The 17,223-nt window shown below is 44.3% G+C and overlaps 1 protein-coding gene across 4 annotated transcripts in view; it reads left to right on the forward strand.

Moving 5' to 3' along the window:
- The first annotated feature begins 9,101 nt into the window (after positions 1-9,101).
- The window catches only part of NIN (ninein), a 201,479-nt gene continuing 193,357 nt past the window's right edge, over positions 9,102-17,223 (forward strand). For 3 of the 4 annotated variants that reach the window (XM_068254777.1, XM_068254778.1, XM_068254779.1), the window contains exon 1: positions 9,102-9,295. The gene's annotated coding sequence lies outside the window, so the exon portion shown is untranslated. The remainder of the gene's footprint in view (positions 9,296-17,223) is intronic. The other variant, XM_068254780.1, reaches the window with a different exon arrangement.

Raw genomic sequence — 17,223 nt, forward strand, 5'->3', positions numbered from 1 at the left:
AAAGATAGTTGGTCTCCGAGAATGCACTAGGGGGAGGAGTATCCAGCATAATTAATGGCCTAGGTTACGGGTCAGTGGTGGGGTGGGACTACATATCAGTAGACAGCAATATCTAGCTATAGGGAGTGCTTTGCATGCTGAACCTAGGATGTAAGTGCATATCTGGAATAACTTACTGCATTCTACTATAGTCAGCAAAAAGCTGAAACTGCACTGGTCCTCTCTATTGCCTGTTGTCAGCAGTCTTCCTTCATTTTAACACTTGGAAATAATAAATATATCATTTTAAAGGATACAAATAAAGTTTAGGGTCAATTTAACACATTTTTCAATAGAAAAATCCATGTACAACAGTGGTCCTCAAACTAAGGCCCCCGGGCCGAATGTGGCCCCCTGAGGCTTTTTCACTGGCCCCCAAACACAAAATGTATAACTTATATATGTGACCCACTGCACCTTTATATATAACGGCGGCCGGCATATAGAATAGCAGTGCTGGCATCACCCATCCACATACTGCAGAAACAAGCAAGCAGTCATTCACTGGCTTCCAATCCTATTCTGCATCAGGTGACACTGCTGTCTAACTGGATGGCAGCTTTTCACCTGGGTACGCTTCACTGTCTGGTGCAAACAGACATCCTTCGAGCGCCGCATGCTGGGAGTTCTCCTCCGGGTATGATTGGGGGGAATCAATACCTAGATACAATGTAATGTTTTTTAACATCATTTTATGTTGGGCCCCCCAGCAGTCTGAGGTATGTTGACCCGGCCCTTGACCAAAAAGGTTTGGGGACCCCTGCTGTACAGTATTTACATAGATCTGTACATCAGTCCTGAAAGAGGGACACATGAGAAGGAAACCGGGACAGTAAAGAGGGACTGTCACTCTGAAATAGGCCCAGCTGGGAGGTATGGCTGACCCCTGTGTTCCCAGCCTCTGCAGTGTGTTGGTTAGTATCAGGCAGAGGCCCGGCCTGCTTTGTGCAGTTATTGGGATGAGTGCTGCAGTGATGAGAGGCCGGAGGATTTGCCGGCTGGATAAGAGGCGTCATGATGGTGATCTGAGAGTGGCAGCCGGCATTCTGCGCTCATAAGCTGCCTGTGACCTTGATTCTGGATGGAATCCCGTCTGTCTGGCAGTATGGGGGGAGGGGGGGGGATACATCTCAGCTGATGGTACACAGTGTCTGCCCTGCACAGAGGCCGTGCCACGCTCTGTGTGTCCCAGTGACATCACTGTGTGCCCGGGTGACATCACTGTGTGCCCGGGTGACATCACTGTGTGCCCGGGTTACATTACTGTGTGCCGGGGCAGGGGCGGACTCACAACTCATGGGGCCCCCAGGCAATAGGTGATTGTGGAGCCCCGTACCAGTGTCGCCCACATTTTTAATGTTATTTTTTACAGAGTAAGATCTAATAATTTACTGACAACAGATATTTCATACTGATAAAAAAAACTCCTGGGTGTGGTCACGCAACAAAATGTGGGCGTGGTCATGGGTGGGGCAAAATACACATGACCTTAGCAGTGGTGTAAAAGGTCTGCCAGGGAAGTTTTAGCTCTGCCTTAGTGTTTCCCCCAAAAATACATGTAATCTGACAGCATTTCACCAAAAAATCCATGCAATTTGGCAGAGGTTCCGCCAAAATACAGATAATATGGCAGTCGTTACCCCAAAATAGACATAATCTGGCAGCAGCAGATTCCCTAAAATACACATAATTTGGCAGCGGTTGCCCAAAATACATGTAATCTAGCAGCAGTGGTTCCCCCAAAATACACATAATCTGGAAGCAGCGGTTCCCCCCTTATACACAATCTGGCAGCTGTTCCCCAAAATACACTTAATCTAGCAGCAGCGGTTCCCCAAAAATAGTTAATCTGGCAGCAGTTCCCCCAAAATAGGTGCCCCCAGTATAGGTAACAGGTCTAAAGGTATCCCCAGTGGAAGTAACCAGGTGTACTGGTGTTCCCAGTGCAGGTATCCAGGTCTATAGGTGTCACCAGTATAAGTAGCTAGGTCTATAGGTGTCACCAGTATAAGTAGCCAGGTCTATAGGTGTCCCCAGAATAGATATATTTTGTACTGGCTCCGGAAAGAAACATTCCGCAGTGATGCACCTGGCAGTGCTAAAGATTAAAAACTGATACATTTCCGAGTATAAAATCGAGGGACGAAAGATATTACACTGGGCAAACACTGACTAAATCATTTATAAATGAACAAAAATAGATAAATAAACAGTTTTATTCATTAGCTTATTTTCACTACAGTCCCTCTTGAATGATTTCTGTGTACAAAGGGAGCATCAATCTGCACTAAACATGGAGCGGCCATAAATCCTAATCAGTTATTCCTTCCATTTCTGCACAGGAGCTTGATTAATATTAATGTGGACTTTCCTCTGTATTTAGGCTGCCTCTTCCCCCCCTTTCTCCTGGAGCCAGGCAATGAATTATAGGATAACAGCGCAGAGGGGAATATAATGTCCACAAGTGTATAAAGGAGGCAGAGGAACAATCAACAGCTGCTGTGCTGAACGCTGCATAGAAGATTGGGGGGGGGGGGGCGTTCTGTAAGCCAGCAGTACCAGGCCACCGAGGTCACACAGAAACCTGCTGCTGCCCCCAGGGCCTGTCACAGCTGCCCCCCTATCATGCCATGTGCTCAGTGTGGGAAGCAGATGAGACGTACAGCGAATACTGGAATACCTACAGGGAACCACACAACCTCCATCTGTGAACACAGCGGGCCAGGGGACACATACATCACACCCCAACTACTAACGTCACCTGACGACATCACTACATTACTACTGCAAGAGGCACAAGGTACCTCACACCTCATGCATGCCCTTAAAGAGAAACTCCAACCAAGAATTAAACTTTATCCCAATCAGTAGCTGATACCCCCTTTTACATGATAAATCTATTCCTTTTCACAAACAGACCATCAGGGGGCGCTGTATGACTGATATTGTGGTGAAACCCCTCCCACAAGAAGCTCTGAGGACCGTGGTACTCCTGGCAGTTTCCTGTCTGTGAATCTTGTTGCATTGTGGGAAATAGTGGTTTACAGCTGTTTCCAACTGCCAAAAAAGCATGCAGCAGCTACATCACCTGCCAGCAGTAAAAATGTCACCATGTGGTAAATGTTACAATATAAATCAGGGAGAGGAAAGCTTTTACAATGGGCAAACACTGACTAAATCATTTATACATCATTATTGTAAAAATGAAGCACTTTTTTTATTACATTATTTTCACTGGAGTTCCTCTTTAATGAAAGCCAGTCAGTGGTTACCTATTTGAAATTAAAAAGTCGGATACTCACCTAAGGAGAGGGAAGGCTCGGTCCTAATGAGCCTTCCTTCTCCTCTCCCGGTGCCCTTGGTGCTGCGCTGGCTCCCCCGTTCGCGTCCGCCACCGTAGGGACTTCGGAGGTCTTCGGGAGCACTTGGGCTTCCGAAGACGGGCCGCTCCATACTACGTACGCGCGAGTGCGTCATAGAGGGCGCTCGCGCATGCGTAGTATGGAGCGGCCGGTCTTCGGGAGCCCGAGTGCTCCCGAAGGCTTCCGAAAGCTCCCTTCAGCATGTGGAAGTGGCAGTATTTGACCGAACTGGTCGAATACTGCCACGGGGGAGCCAGCGCAGCACCGAGGGCACCAGAAGAGGAGAGGGAAGGCTCATTAGGACCGAGCCTTCCCTCTCCTTAGGTGAGTATCTGAGTTTTTCTTTTTTAGATTGGTAAACATTCACTTTAAGGAGGTACACACACTAGCTTAGGGGGCCCTGCACCCTGATTACTATATAATCACATCCTGTTTGCTAGGCGATTATATTGTTTGATGCACCTCTGTGTGTCAGTGTGAAAGTATTATTATTATGGATTTATAAAGCGCCAACATATTCCGTGGTGCTGTACAAAGTAAGAAACAAGCATGGGGTACATAATAATACAGACAATGGTGTACACCAAAATACAAAATACAAAACAGGTAACAAAATACAGAACTGGTAATAACAATGTTAGAATTAATATAAATAAATGCAAAACAAAATCCAACACACAAAAGGGTGAGAGAGCCGTGCCCTTGCCAGCTTACACTCTATAGGAGCCTGTATTATTTCCTCAGTGCCGGTATATGACATTTCTCTTATCGTTTTCACTACTATAATACAGGAGAAACTCGATAAAATTACAATATTGTGCAAGTCCATTTATTTCAGTAAATTCAACTTATAAGGTGAAACTAATATATACACTTTGCAGGTGTTTGGGATGGATTCGCTGATTAGAGTCTTAGCTGAGAATATTGAACCTTTGCACAATAGCCTAATGGGCTGAGATTTTTGGGTTTCCATAAGCCGTAATCATCAAAATGATAAGAAATAAAGGCCTGAAATATCTCGCACTGCATGTAATGAGTCTATTTCATAGATTAGTGTCACCCTTTAGGCTAATTTCACACCAGGACGTTGCGTTAGAGGGGGCGTTAAGGTCGCATAACGTCCCCCTAACGGAACGCCTGGTGGTGCTGGATGTGGACGTCAGAGTGAGCCGCGTTGTGCAGCTCACTCTGGCTGTCAGTGATGCCGTGATGCGCACTCTTGGACGCATGCGGCATCACATGGTCCCGCCGGCCAATCGCCACACAGAGGGGCAGCACCAGGAAGTAAACACTGCATGTCATAACGTGCAGTGCATATTAATTAGCCATGTGCCCGGCCGCTCTCCGCTCCTCCCCAACGTTACTGAGCATGTGCAAGCAGTCTAACGCGGCTCAGCCGCGTCTAAAGTACTGCATGCAGTACATTATATTATGGCGCAGCGTTACAATGTAACGCAACGTCCGCACTGTGAACAGCCCATTGATTTTTCATTACTGTGCGGTGGGCTGAGTTACAGGCTGCTCTAACGTGCGCCTGTAACGTCCCACTGTGAAACCAGCCTTAAGTTGAATTACTGAAATAAATGGACTTTTGCACGATATTCTTATTATTTGTTTTGAGTTTCTCCTGTATGTAGGATTATCTTTAGCAGTTGTAGTATTTTCCTGATATTCTGATGATAGCGGCATTGTTAGACTATTGCCATTGCTTTTCTATATATTGTTATGTTCATGGATGACAATAAAAGACATTCCTTTTGCATCATTTCTTGCCATTGCTCATTGTTGTGTTACTGCTGCCGGTGTCTCTGTATATAACATGAATCATTATGGATGGAAACAAAAACATAAACAACAATAATAATAACATGGAAAACATGCGATGCTTATGCTAATAATTAACTATACATTCAGGACATTTAGCAATACAAATACAAACATAGTTGATGTATGTGCCCTTATGAGCTTACAATCTAGAGGGTAGTGGGGTGGAGACATTAGGGGGAGGAGCCTGGCCTTGCAAGCTTACAATCTAGAGGGGAGTGTGTGTGTGTGTGTGAGGGGGGGGGGGCAGCCTGCCCTCTTCTGCCCTTGTGAGTTTATAATGTAGAGGGTAGTGGGGTGGAGACATTAGGGGAGAAGCTGGGCCTTGTGAGCTTACAATCTAGAGGGGAGTGTGTGTGTGTGAGGGGGGGGGGGGCAGCCTGCCCTCTTCTGCCCTTGTGAGTTTATAATGTAGAGGGTAGTGGGGTGGAGACATTAGGGGAGGAGCTTGGCCTTGTGAGCTTACAATCTAGAGGGTAGTAGCGGGAAAAGGGGGGGGGGGGGGTTTGGGAGACATTAGGGGGAGGAGAGTTATGAGGCAGTGAACCTCCAAATTATAGGTTTGTCTGAACAGCTGTGTTTTTCCAACCATAGTCATATCATATGTATACACCACTGCCATATGTCCCCACCATAGTCATATATCTCCAACATAGACATATGTCCCATTGCCTTATGTCCCCGCCATAGTCATGTGACCCCACGGTAGCCATATGTCTCCACCCTAGGCATAGTGTATAGCACTCTCATCTCGCTGGGTCCTCCCCAGTATGAATCCCAGCCAGGGCACTATCTGCATGGAGTTTGTATGTTCTTCCCATCTCTGCATTGGTTTCCTCCAAAATCCCCTAAACATACAATTACATTACCCCCCCCCCCCCCCCCCCCTACATTGGCCCTAGACTATGATGGAGTTATGCCTATGGTAAGAATAAGAAAAAGTGACATGACTATGTACTCTATAAAGTGCTGAAGAAGATGTCAGTGCTATATAAATACATACTAATAATATGGTAGTACATTAGACAATGACTATGGTAGGATTAGAGCGTGAGCTCCTCTGAGGACAGTTGGTGACATGTCTATGTACTCTGTAATGAGCTGCAGAAGATGCCAGTGCTATATAAATACATAATAATAATATGGTAGGACATTAGACTATGACTATGGTAGGATTAGATTGTGAGCTCCTCTGAGGACAGTCAGTGACATGACTATGTACTCTGTAATGTGCTGCAGAAGATGTCAGTGCTATATAAATACATAATAATAATATGGCAGGACATTAGACTATGACTATGGTAGGATTAGAGTGTGAGTCCCTCTGAGGACAGTCAGTGACATGACTATGTACTCTGTAATGTGCTGCAGAAGATGTCAGTGCTATATAAATACATAATAATAATATGGTAGGACATTAGACTATGACTATGGTAGGATTAGATTGTGAGCTCCTCTGAGGACAGTCAGTGACATGACTATGTACTCTGTAATGTGCTGCAGAGGATGTCAGTGCTATATAAATACATACTAATAATATGGTAGGACATTAGACTATGACTATGGTAGGATTAGAGTGTGAGCCCCTCTGAGGACAGTCAGTGACATGACTATGTACTCTGTAAAGTGCTGCAGAAGATGTCAGCGCTATATAAAGACATAATAATAATATGGTAGGACATTAGACTGTGACTATGGTAGGACTAGATTGTGAGCTCCTCTGAGGACAGTCAGTGACATGACTATGTACTCTGTAATGTGCTGCAGAAGATGTCAGTGCTGTATAAAGACATAATAATAATATGGTAGGACATTAGACTATGACTATGGTAGGATTAGATTGTGAGCTCCTCTGAGGACAGTCAGTGACATGACTATGTACTCTGTAAAGTGCTGCAGAAGATGTCAGTACTATATAAATACATAACAATATGGTAGGACGTACGACTATGAGTATGGTATGATTAGATTGTGAGCTCCTCTGAGAACAGTCAGTGACATGACTATGTACTCTGTAATGTGCTGCAGAAGATGTCAGTGCTGTATAAAGACATAATAATAATATGGTAGGACATTAGACTATGACTATGGTAGGATTAGAGTGTGAGCTCCTCTGAGGACAGTCAGTGACATGACTATGCACTCTGTGAAGTGCTGCAGAAGATGTCAGTGCTATAGATACAGAATAATAATATGGTAGGACATTAGACTATGACTATGGTAGGATTAGATTGTGAGCTCTTCTGAGGACAGTCAGTGACATGACTATGTACTCTGTAAAGTGCTGCAGAGGATGTCAGTGCTATATAAATACATAATAATAATATGGTAGGCGTAGGACAGTAGACTATGACTATAGTAGGATTAGAGTGTGAGCTCCTCTGAGGACAGTCAGTGACATGACTATGTACTCTGTACAGTGCTGCAGAAGATGTCAGTGCTATATAAATACATAATAATAATAATAATATGGTAGGACATTAGACTATGACTATGGTAGGATTAGATTGTGAGCTCCTCTGAGGACAGTCAGTGACATGACTATGTACTGTGTAATGTGCAGCAGAAGATGTCAGTGCTATATAAATACATAATAATAATATGGTAGGACATTAGACTATGACTATGGTAGGATTAGAGTGTGAGCTCCTCTGAGGACAGTCAGTGACATGACTATGCACTCTGTAATGTGCAGCAGAAGAGGTCAGTGCTATATAAATACATAATAATGATATGGTAGGACATTAGACTATGACTATGGTAGGATTAGAGTGTGAGCTCCTCTGAGGACAGTCAGTGACATGACTATGTACTGTGTAATGTGCAGCAGAAGATGTCAGTGCTATATAAATACATAATAATAATATGGTAGGACATTAGACTATGACTATGGTAGGATTAGAGTGTGAGCTCCTCTGAGGACAGTCAGTGACATGACTATGTACTCTGTAATGTGCTGCAGAAGATGTCAGTGCTATCTATCTAAAAGAAGTGCTGAGTGCGCATATTATAGGCGTGTATGTGCGGCGGGGTGCGTGTGTCGCGGCGGTGGCGTGCGTATGTGTAGCAGGGGTGGGTGCATGTGCTGTGGGGGGAGGGGCGGCGATATCTATATAAATTTGGATTTAGGGCAGCACAGTGGTGTAGTGGTTAGCTCTCTCGCCTTGCAGCGCTGGGTCCCTGGTTCGAATCCCAGCCAGGGCAACATTTGCAAAGAGTTTGTATGTTCTCTCCGTGTCTGCATGGGTTTCCTCCGGGCACTCCGGTTTCCTCCCACATTCCAAAAACATACAGATAAGTTAATTGGCTCCCTCTAAAAAAATTGTCCCTAGACTACAGTACTTACACTACATAATATAGACATATGGCAATGGTAGGGATTAGATTGTGAGCTCCTTAGAGGGACAGTTAGCGACAAAATATATATATACACACTGTACAGCGCTGCGTAATATGTCGGCGCTATATAAATCCTAAATAATAATAATAATTTGGGGGATTACTGGTATAAATTGTAAATAAATAAGTGAGGCATATGCAGGTGAGTTATGACATTAGTTATGTGTAAACGTGTTATTATGATGAGGATAATATTAATGATGAATACATAATGCCTGTGCAGTGATGTGCTGGGTCTGGCTCATGCTGCAGGCACGTTACTGGGCTGTTGCTGACCCTGCAGCTCTGGGTTAGTGGAGCAGCCGCAGTACCCCGTGTCTACCGCTAGGTGGCGCCGGCATGCAGCGTCTGCCCGCCGCTCTGGGTTAGTGGAGCAGCCGCAGTACTCCGAGTCTGACGCTAGGTGGCGCCGGCATGCAGCGTCTGCCCGCAGCTCTGGGTTAGTGGAGCAGCCGCAGTACCCCGAGTCTGCCGCTAGGTGGCGCCGGCATGCAGCGTCTGGCCGCCGGGGGATATATGGAGTGACGCGCAGCAGCCTCTCCTCCTGCAGCCGGGCAGTTACTGGCAGAGATCGGGGGAGCCGGAGAGGAGAGAGCCGGGGATCACCAGCAGCCTGTGTCCCGCCAGCCCCGGCCCCCCCAGGATGACAGAGAGCCGCGCACACTGAGCTGGTGAGTGGGGGAGGGGAGGGGGGTGCTGGGGGCCCGGGGAGGGAGGGAGGGGGGCCCGGGGCTGGGCGGGGGGGGTCATACATTGCCTGCTCTGGCCTCTTTCTCTGGCTGTTTGGGGTGATTGTTCCCTGCACTGGTCATGTCTGCTGTGGGGGGAGAGATGGGGGCACCTGGAAGATGGGGGAGGGGGTCTCTGGAGGATGCAGTGAGCCCGGCAGGATGTATGGATAGCGGGGACATGTCAGGAGGTCTCAGCCATTCTCAGCATCAATGGGCAGATTGTGCTCAGGAGTGAGATGATTTTGTTACTTTTCAGCTTGTTTTGTATATTTGTGCTTTCAGAAGGTGTGATTGGGGTCCCCTGTTAGGATGGGTATCCCCTGCTCCTCCTGTGACCTCAGTACAGGACTTGATCTGGAGTTGAGTCTGTGATCTTTTTGTATTCATTCATTCAGACACATTGAAAAATGATTTTTCTTTATTGAGAATGCCAAACTATTGCACAGCGCCGCGCATTCCATTAAATAACCGGAATAGATTGCACGAGTGGATGCGCAGTCGCAGACACGGTGCTAGGGGGATGGTGCTGCCTGGCCACAAGAGCTTACAATCTAAAGGTGTCCCTCTATCATATTGTTCCCTGATTGGAAATCATGGTGCTGGGTAGCAATTGTTGCACTGCTGAAACCCAGACTGATTGAAGTGCTGCACCTGCTAGCTTTATATTGCTCTGCATAGGATGCTGTATGAAGATAATCTTCTTATTACTTAGTAACTATATAGCAGTGACATCTTCTGCAGCACTGTACATAGTACATAGTCATGTCACTGACTATCCTCAGAGGAGCTCACACTCTAATCCTACCATAGTCATAGCCTAATGTCCTACCATATTATTATTATGTATTTATATAGCACTGACATCTTCTGCAGCACATTACAGAGTACATACTCATGTCACTGACTGACATCAGAAGAGCTCACACTCTAATCTTACCATAGTCATAGTCTAATGTCCTACCATATTATTATTGTGTATTTATATAGCACTGACATCTCCTGCAGCACATTACAGAGTACATAGTCATGTCACTGACTGTCCTCAGAGGAGCTCACACTCTAATCCTACCATAGTCATAGTCTAATGTCCTACCATATTATTATTATGTATTTATATAGCACTGACATCTCCTGCAGCACATTACAGAGTACATAGTCATGTCACTGACTGTCCTCAGAGGAGCTCACACTCTAATCCTACCATAGTCATAGTCTATTGTCCTACCATATTATTATTATGTATTTATATAGCACTGACATCTCCTGCAGCACATTACAGAGTACATAGTCATGTCACTGACTGTCCTCAGAGGAGCTCACACTCTAATCCTACCATAGTCATAGTCTATTGTCCTACCATATTATTATTATGTATTTATATAGCACTGACATCTCCTGCAGCACATTACAGAGTACATAGTCATGTCACTGACTGTCCTCAGAGGAGCTCACACTCTAATCCTACCATAGTCATAGTGTAATGTCCTACCATATTATTATTATGTATTTATATAGCACTGACATCTCCTGCAGCACTTTACAGAGTACATAGTCATGTCACTGACTGTCCTCAGAGGAGCTCACACTCTAATCCTACCATATAGTCATAGTCTAATGTCCTACCATATTATTATTATGTATTTATATAGCACTGACATCTCCTGCAGCACATTACAGAGTACATAGTCATGTCACTGACTGTCCTCAGAGGAGCTCACAATCTAATCCTACCATAGTCATAGTCTAATGACCTACCATATTATTATTATTATGTATTTATATAGCACTGACATCTTCTGCAGCACATTACAGAGTACATAGTCATGTCACTGACTGTCCTCAGAGGAGCTCACAGTCTAATCCTACCATAGTCATAGTCTAATGTCCTACCATATTATTATCATGTATTTATATAGCACTGACATCTTCTGCAGCACTGTACAGAGTACATAGTCATGTCACTGACTGTCCTCAGAGGACCTCACAGTCTAATCCTACCATAGTCATAGTGTAATGTCCTACCATATTATTATTATTATGTATTTATATAGCACTGACATCTTCTGCAGCACATTACAGAGTACATACTCATGTCACTGACTGACATCAGAAGAGCTCACACTCTAATCCTACCATAGTCATAGTCGAATGTCCTACCATATTATTATTATGTATTTATATAGCACTGACATCTCCTGCAGCACATTACAGAGTACATAGTCATGTCACTGACTGTCCTCAGAGGAGCTCACACTCTAATCCTACCATAGTCATAGTCTAATGTCCTACCATATTATTATTATGTATTTATATAGCACTGACATCTCCTGCAGCACATTACAGAGTACATACTCATGTCACTGACTGACATCAGAGGAGCTCACAATCTAATCCTGTCATAGTCTAATGTCCTACCATATTATTATTATTATTATTACTTTTATGTACTAGCTAATGATGTATTTGGTTGTTTGCTCCGCTCACTTTTTCAAACCTTGACATACAGTCACTCAATGACTAAGTTTTGTGAGCTTTGGGGTCCTTGGCATCAATAATTTAAATTTCGAATTGACCTGAACCGGATCTAATTGGCTGTTTGTGGCTCCGCCACTTTTCGTAAATTTGGACCCCAGTCACCCAATGACTGACTGTACCAGGTTTGAGGCCTGTGCCATTTACCGTGCAAGCGCAGCAATTTTAAAGTGGGATCGTCACCATAAAAATCAAATTTCAACAGCAACTGGTCTGAGTGTATTAAGTGATAAAATGCTAACCCTTCATTCCAAAACTTTTAAAACTTTTTCTGCTTTTATGGTTTGGAGTTATCATATACCTTAGGAGCACTGGCCCTTTAGTAGTCAGTGCCAAACAGTTGCATGCTGGGGGTTCTTTTTATCTATAATATATTCCTCATCTTCCCTTTATTTCCCTGCCTAGCTGAAACATGATCCTCTGCTCACTTGTGTTTAGCAGCAAGGCTTAGGTGTTTTAGCGATTGGAGGAGAAAAGAAGAAAAAGTTAAGGGAAGAAATTACACCAGGATTTAGCCTCAAACTGTGGGCAAAAGACATGGCCCCCACCAGGGACAGAATTCTCTTCATTTACTATATAACATTCACTGAAATCAAAACGTGGACAGTACAATACATGTGTTATGTAAGTAGATCAAGTATTTATCTACTTATCTATTTGGTGTTGTTTTTTTTTCTCTGGCATAGTATGGCTAATCCTACTGCTTTAAATATTCCCCTTGAAAATCAATAGGTGAATATTGATTGGCTTTTGTAGGCTCCACCCACTCTCCTGAATCCCATTCACCCAGTGACCAAGTGTGGCAAGTTTGAGAATAGCTGCAGTTTACGTTTTCCCATTGAAAATGAATGGCTGAAATTTGATTGGCTGTTTTATGCTCCGCCCACTTTTCCTGGATTTGTAACCTCGGTCACCAAGTGACCAACTGTGCCAAGTGTGGGGACTCTGGCTTGTTTACTGTGAGAATGGCAGCCTTTTACATTTTTTCCATCTACATGAATGGGTGAAATGTGATTTGCTGTTTGTAGCTCCGCTCAGGTGTGCAGGGGGGACGCGAGACCCCCAGAACATATCATCCCAGATAGTAAGAAATCTATATACCAACTTTGTTGAAATAAAGCTTAACTTGTATCTCAAGTATGATTCACCTTAGAAAAATATCATTGAAATAACATTACACCTGCATCACTGCCATTTTTGGATAAATCATTGCAGAGTGAGGTGCTGGTAGTGAGTGACTGCTGTCTATTGCAGTGCTGTCAGGCGCCTGAAGCCTGGTCTCGGACACGCCCCCCTGGAGTCTGAGCAGTGTGATGCCACCTGATTACCTCACTCTCTGACTGGCTGACAATGCATTCTCATGCTGATGTTCTGACTCATTGGAAGGCCATTTTTTTGTAGTATTTTTGAGTCAGAGGAAGTTTATTTATTTATTTATTTTACATTTCAGTTCACATTGGGACTAATTGAGGGATTCTAAACCTCCTTTCATTCGGAATTTTACGTAAACCGTCTTATTCTTGAAGGGGTCACTGGGATAGCTCCGCCTCCTGACATTTCTTATGTCATTTAATTGGCCTATAGAGCAGCTTGGAAGATTATGACCGGTTGGATTGTTGTGACTTAAGGGGCTTATTCACTAAGTGGAGGGAAACGGTCAGCTTGCTTTTAACCCCAAAAAGTTGGGTATCCTATATAAATGGTCACATCACAAGTGCTGCATCTTCTTACAAGAATACCTTCTCTATCCGTTTTGGCTTAAAGGGAACCTAAACTGAGAAAGATATGAATTTTTCCTTTTAAAATAATACCAGTTCCCTGACTCTCCTGCTGATCCTGTGTCTCTAATACTTTTAGCCACAGTCCCTCAACAAGCATGCAGATCAGGTGCTCTGACTGAAGTCAGACTGGATTAGCTGCATGCTTGTTTCAGGTCTTTGATTCAACCACTACTGCAGTGAAAGAGATCAGCAGGACTGCCAGGCAACTGGTATGATTTAAAAGGAAACATCCATATCCCTCTCAGTTTAGGTTCCCTTTAAAGAACACCTGAGGTGAGAGGTATATGGGGGGTGCCATTTTTATTTCCCTTGTAAACAATACCAGTTGCCTGGCAGTCCTGCTGATCTCTTTGGCTGCAGTAGTGTCTGAATCACACACCTGAAACAAGCATGAAGCTAATCCAAGCTTGCATGTACTGTAGAAAAGAGAGAAATCGAGAGCCCAATATGGTGTAGTATGTCAGAGATGCGAAGGGAAATGAATAAGTGAGATGGTTATAATCACAAACATGGGTTACCGCTCAGGCAACCACTAGCTAATCCAGTCAGACTTCAGTCAGCGCACCTGATCTGCTGCATGCTTGTTCAGGGGCTGGGGCTAAATGTATTAGTGGCAGAGGGACAGCCAGGCAATCTGCATTGTTTAAAAGGAAATTAATATGGCAGCCTCCATATCACTCTAAGTTCTGGTGTGCTTTAAAAGAATATAAGGTGTGAGACCTATGGAGGCTGCCATATTTATTTCCTTTTAAACAATGCCAGTTGCCTGGCTGTCCTGCTGATTTTTAGTGCATCAGTAGTGTCTGAATCGCCTGTGGAAATCAAAGTCAAACATCTAATTTGAATGATGCTTGTTCCGGCCATACGCTCATCAATTTCTCTCATCCATATCTGGCCAATTCCATCACTCTGATCAAATAAACTAGAAATCAATGCAGTGATCGGCTCGATCGATCATTCGATTTTTAGACGAAATTGATTGAATAGATCGATTGGAGCAGATCCGAAAATCTAGGTCGGGTGACGACAGATTGACTGCTCATAAAGATTTCTCTGGATCTAACCGTGCAATGCTGCTGTTCGATAGATTTTTAATTGATTTAATTCTGAAATCTATTGAAAATCTCTTCCTAGTGTGTGGCAAAGATCAGATCGATCCCTGTCATTTGTTCTGACTGGGATTTAGCTGATGGTCGAATTTTGTGGTCATACATCTATAGATTTGGTGGCCAAACGATCATCCAAATTGATAATTATCAATTCGGATGAAAATCTGTGCCGCCAAAAGCCCGATCAACGAATCAACCAATCTCAGTCCAAAATCGGACTTCTGCAAAACAAGATCTCGAGCCAATATTCTCAAAAATACTCCATTGGGTGCGCAGCGATAGTGGCATGCAATAACCGCGAATGGTGAATGTAACAGAAACCACCCCCGATTGCTGATTTCCCCCTCCCCCGTCTATTGGTCAATTGGCCGCCAACGTTGGTAGATTAGCAGAACAGCCAGGCAATCTTCATTGCTTAAAAGGGAATGAATATGGCATCCTCCATATCCCGATCACTTCAAGTTTTCTTTAAGCCTCGTTATCTTTTAATTGTGGCACTAAGGGCGAGTTCTCACTAGGGCGCTTAGCGGGTGATCCCTGCGAATCGCCGAAGCGCTGGCGCAGTAGTAACCTAATGGCGGTGATCTTATTGCCGCGAATACCGCAGATCCCAAGCATTTCGTGATTAACAGCAATCGCAAAACTTATCTGCAGGCGATTCTCGAGTAATCAAGGTACAGTGTTTGAACAAGCGCTGATCATCGGGAATGACCGAAGCGCACAGTGCTTTTACTGCGCTAATCGTGGAAAAAACACTCGCACTTTTTAGGTGTGAATGGGCCCTTAGATATAAGCACATCGACAATACAATCTTGATTGTTAGAAATTATCTCATCTGTGCAATAGGAGGAACTACCTGAAATATCTGTTCTAAGTACCTCAGCTGACCCTTCTAGTACATAGGTTTAGTATCAGTATATATCGTCAGTGGGCACCGTTGGAGCGATTGCTGTACAGAAACGTTGTTGGTCGCCTGGCCATGCAGCACATTCTGCTCCATGGATAGGGCAGGGTTGCTGCTGCATCTTATAAGCAGGAACTTCCTGTGCAGTTCTGAGAGAATGATGCCAGCATCGGGTGGGGCAGTGTGTCATGGCAGATCACCGAAGGGCAGCGATGGCCGGGGGTAACTGTACTCGGTTTAGATACCCGTCTTAAACAATCATTTCAGCGGAAGAAAATTGTGTTCATGCGCAACAAGCGTAATGTAAAAATATATATGGATTTTTAATGTGGGAAAATTGTACGTGTTTTGGGATTTGTTTGGTCTCAGCCACCCCCACTGACTTCAAAGCAATCGAGAATGAACTCCAAAGGCGTCAGATCAGAGCAGGCAGCGCAGTGCAAGCCAAATGCAATTCTGAACGCGTTTTATACAAGGATTAACGCTACACTGTAAGATCTGATGTACAAATCAAGCCCTGAATTTAAAGGGACCTCGTAGTGAGAGAAGTATAAAAACTGCCATAGTTATTTACTTTTGAACCATGCTTGTTGCCTGGCTGTACATTGCATCCTGTGTCTCAGACTGTAAACCCCGGAACAAGCTAGCTGGTGGGATGATCTGAGCGGAATGCTTTTGGTGGTCTATGGAACTAGAGGAGCTTATTATTATTTATATAGCGCCAACCTATTACGCAGCGCTGTACAGAGTACATAGTAATGTCACTTAACCATCCCTCAGAGGGGCTCACAATCTAATCCTACCATAGTTCTATGTCTATGTATGTATCGTGTAATGTATGTATCGTAGTCTAGGGACAATTTAGGGGGAAGCCAATTAACTTATCTGTATTGTTTTTGGTTGAAAGTGAATGCAAGCTCCTCCTACCCAGGGGGCGGGCCTTCTGTCAGCCTCTGATTATCGTGCTGCATTTTTACTGTTCATTGTTTGGCATTCAGGAAGTAACGCCAGTAAACGCTTCCAAAACGTTAGATAGCCAAATGCTATGAAAATTCTCCCCTATACAAAATATTTTCTAGTTGGTGGGGTGGGGAGATCAGTCTGTCAGACCATACGCCACACACTGCATGAAATCGGTCCACATGGCTGTTGTCCCAGAAGGAAGCCTCTTTGAAAGGTAATGTACAAGGAAACCCACAAACTGTTTGCTAAAGACTAGCAGACTAAGTACATGGATAACTGTAACTATGTCCTGTGGTCTGATGGACTTTATTTGGTTCAGATTTTGTCAAGTGTGTCTTTCCTACAGTGAAGTATGGTGGTGGTGGGAGTGGTTTGGGGCTGCATGACTTATGCCACCACTGGGGAGCTTCAGGTCACTGAGGGAGCCATGACTGCCAACATGCACTGTGACATACTGAAGCAGAACATCATCCCCTTCCTCCCTTCTGAAACTGGACCACAGGGCAGCATTCCAACATAATGACCCCCAAACACACCTCCAAGATGACCACTGCCTTGCTAAAGAAACCGCGTCTGAGG

This window comes from Hyperolius riggenbachi, chromosome 9, assembly GCF_040937935.1.
Source record: "Hyperolius riggenbachi isolate aHypRig1 chromosome 9, aHypRig1.pri, whole genome shotgun sequence".
Taxonomy (NCBI): domain Eukaryota; kingdom Metazoa; phylum Chordata; class Amphibia; order Anura; family Hyperoliidae; genus Hyperolius; species Hyperolius riggenbachi.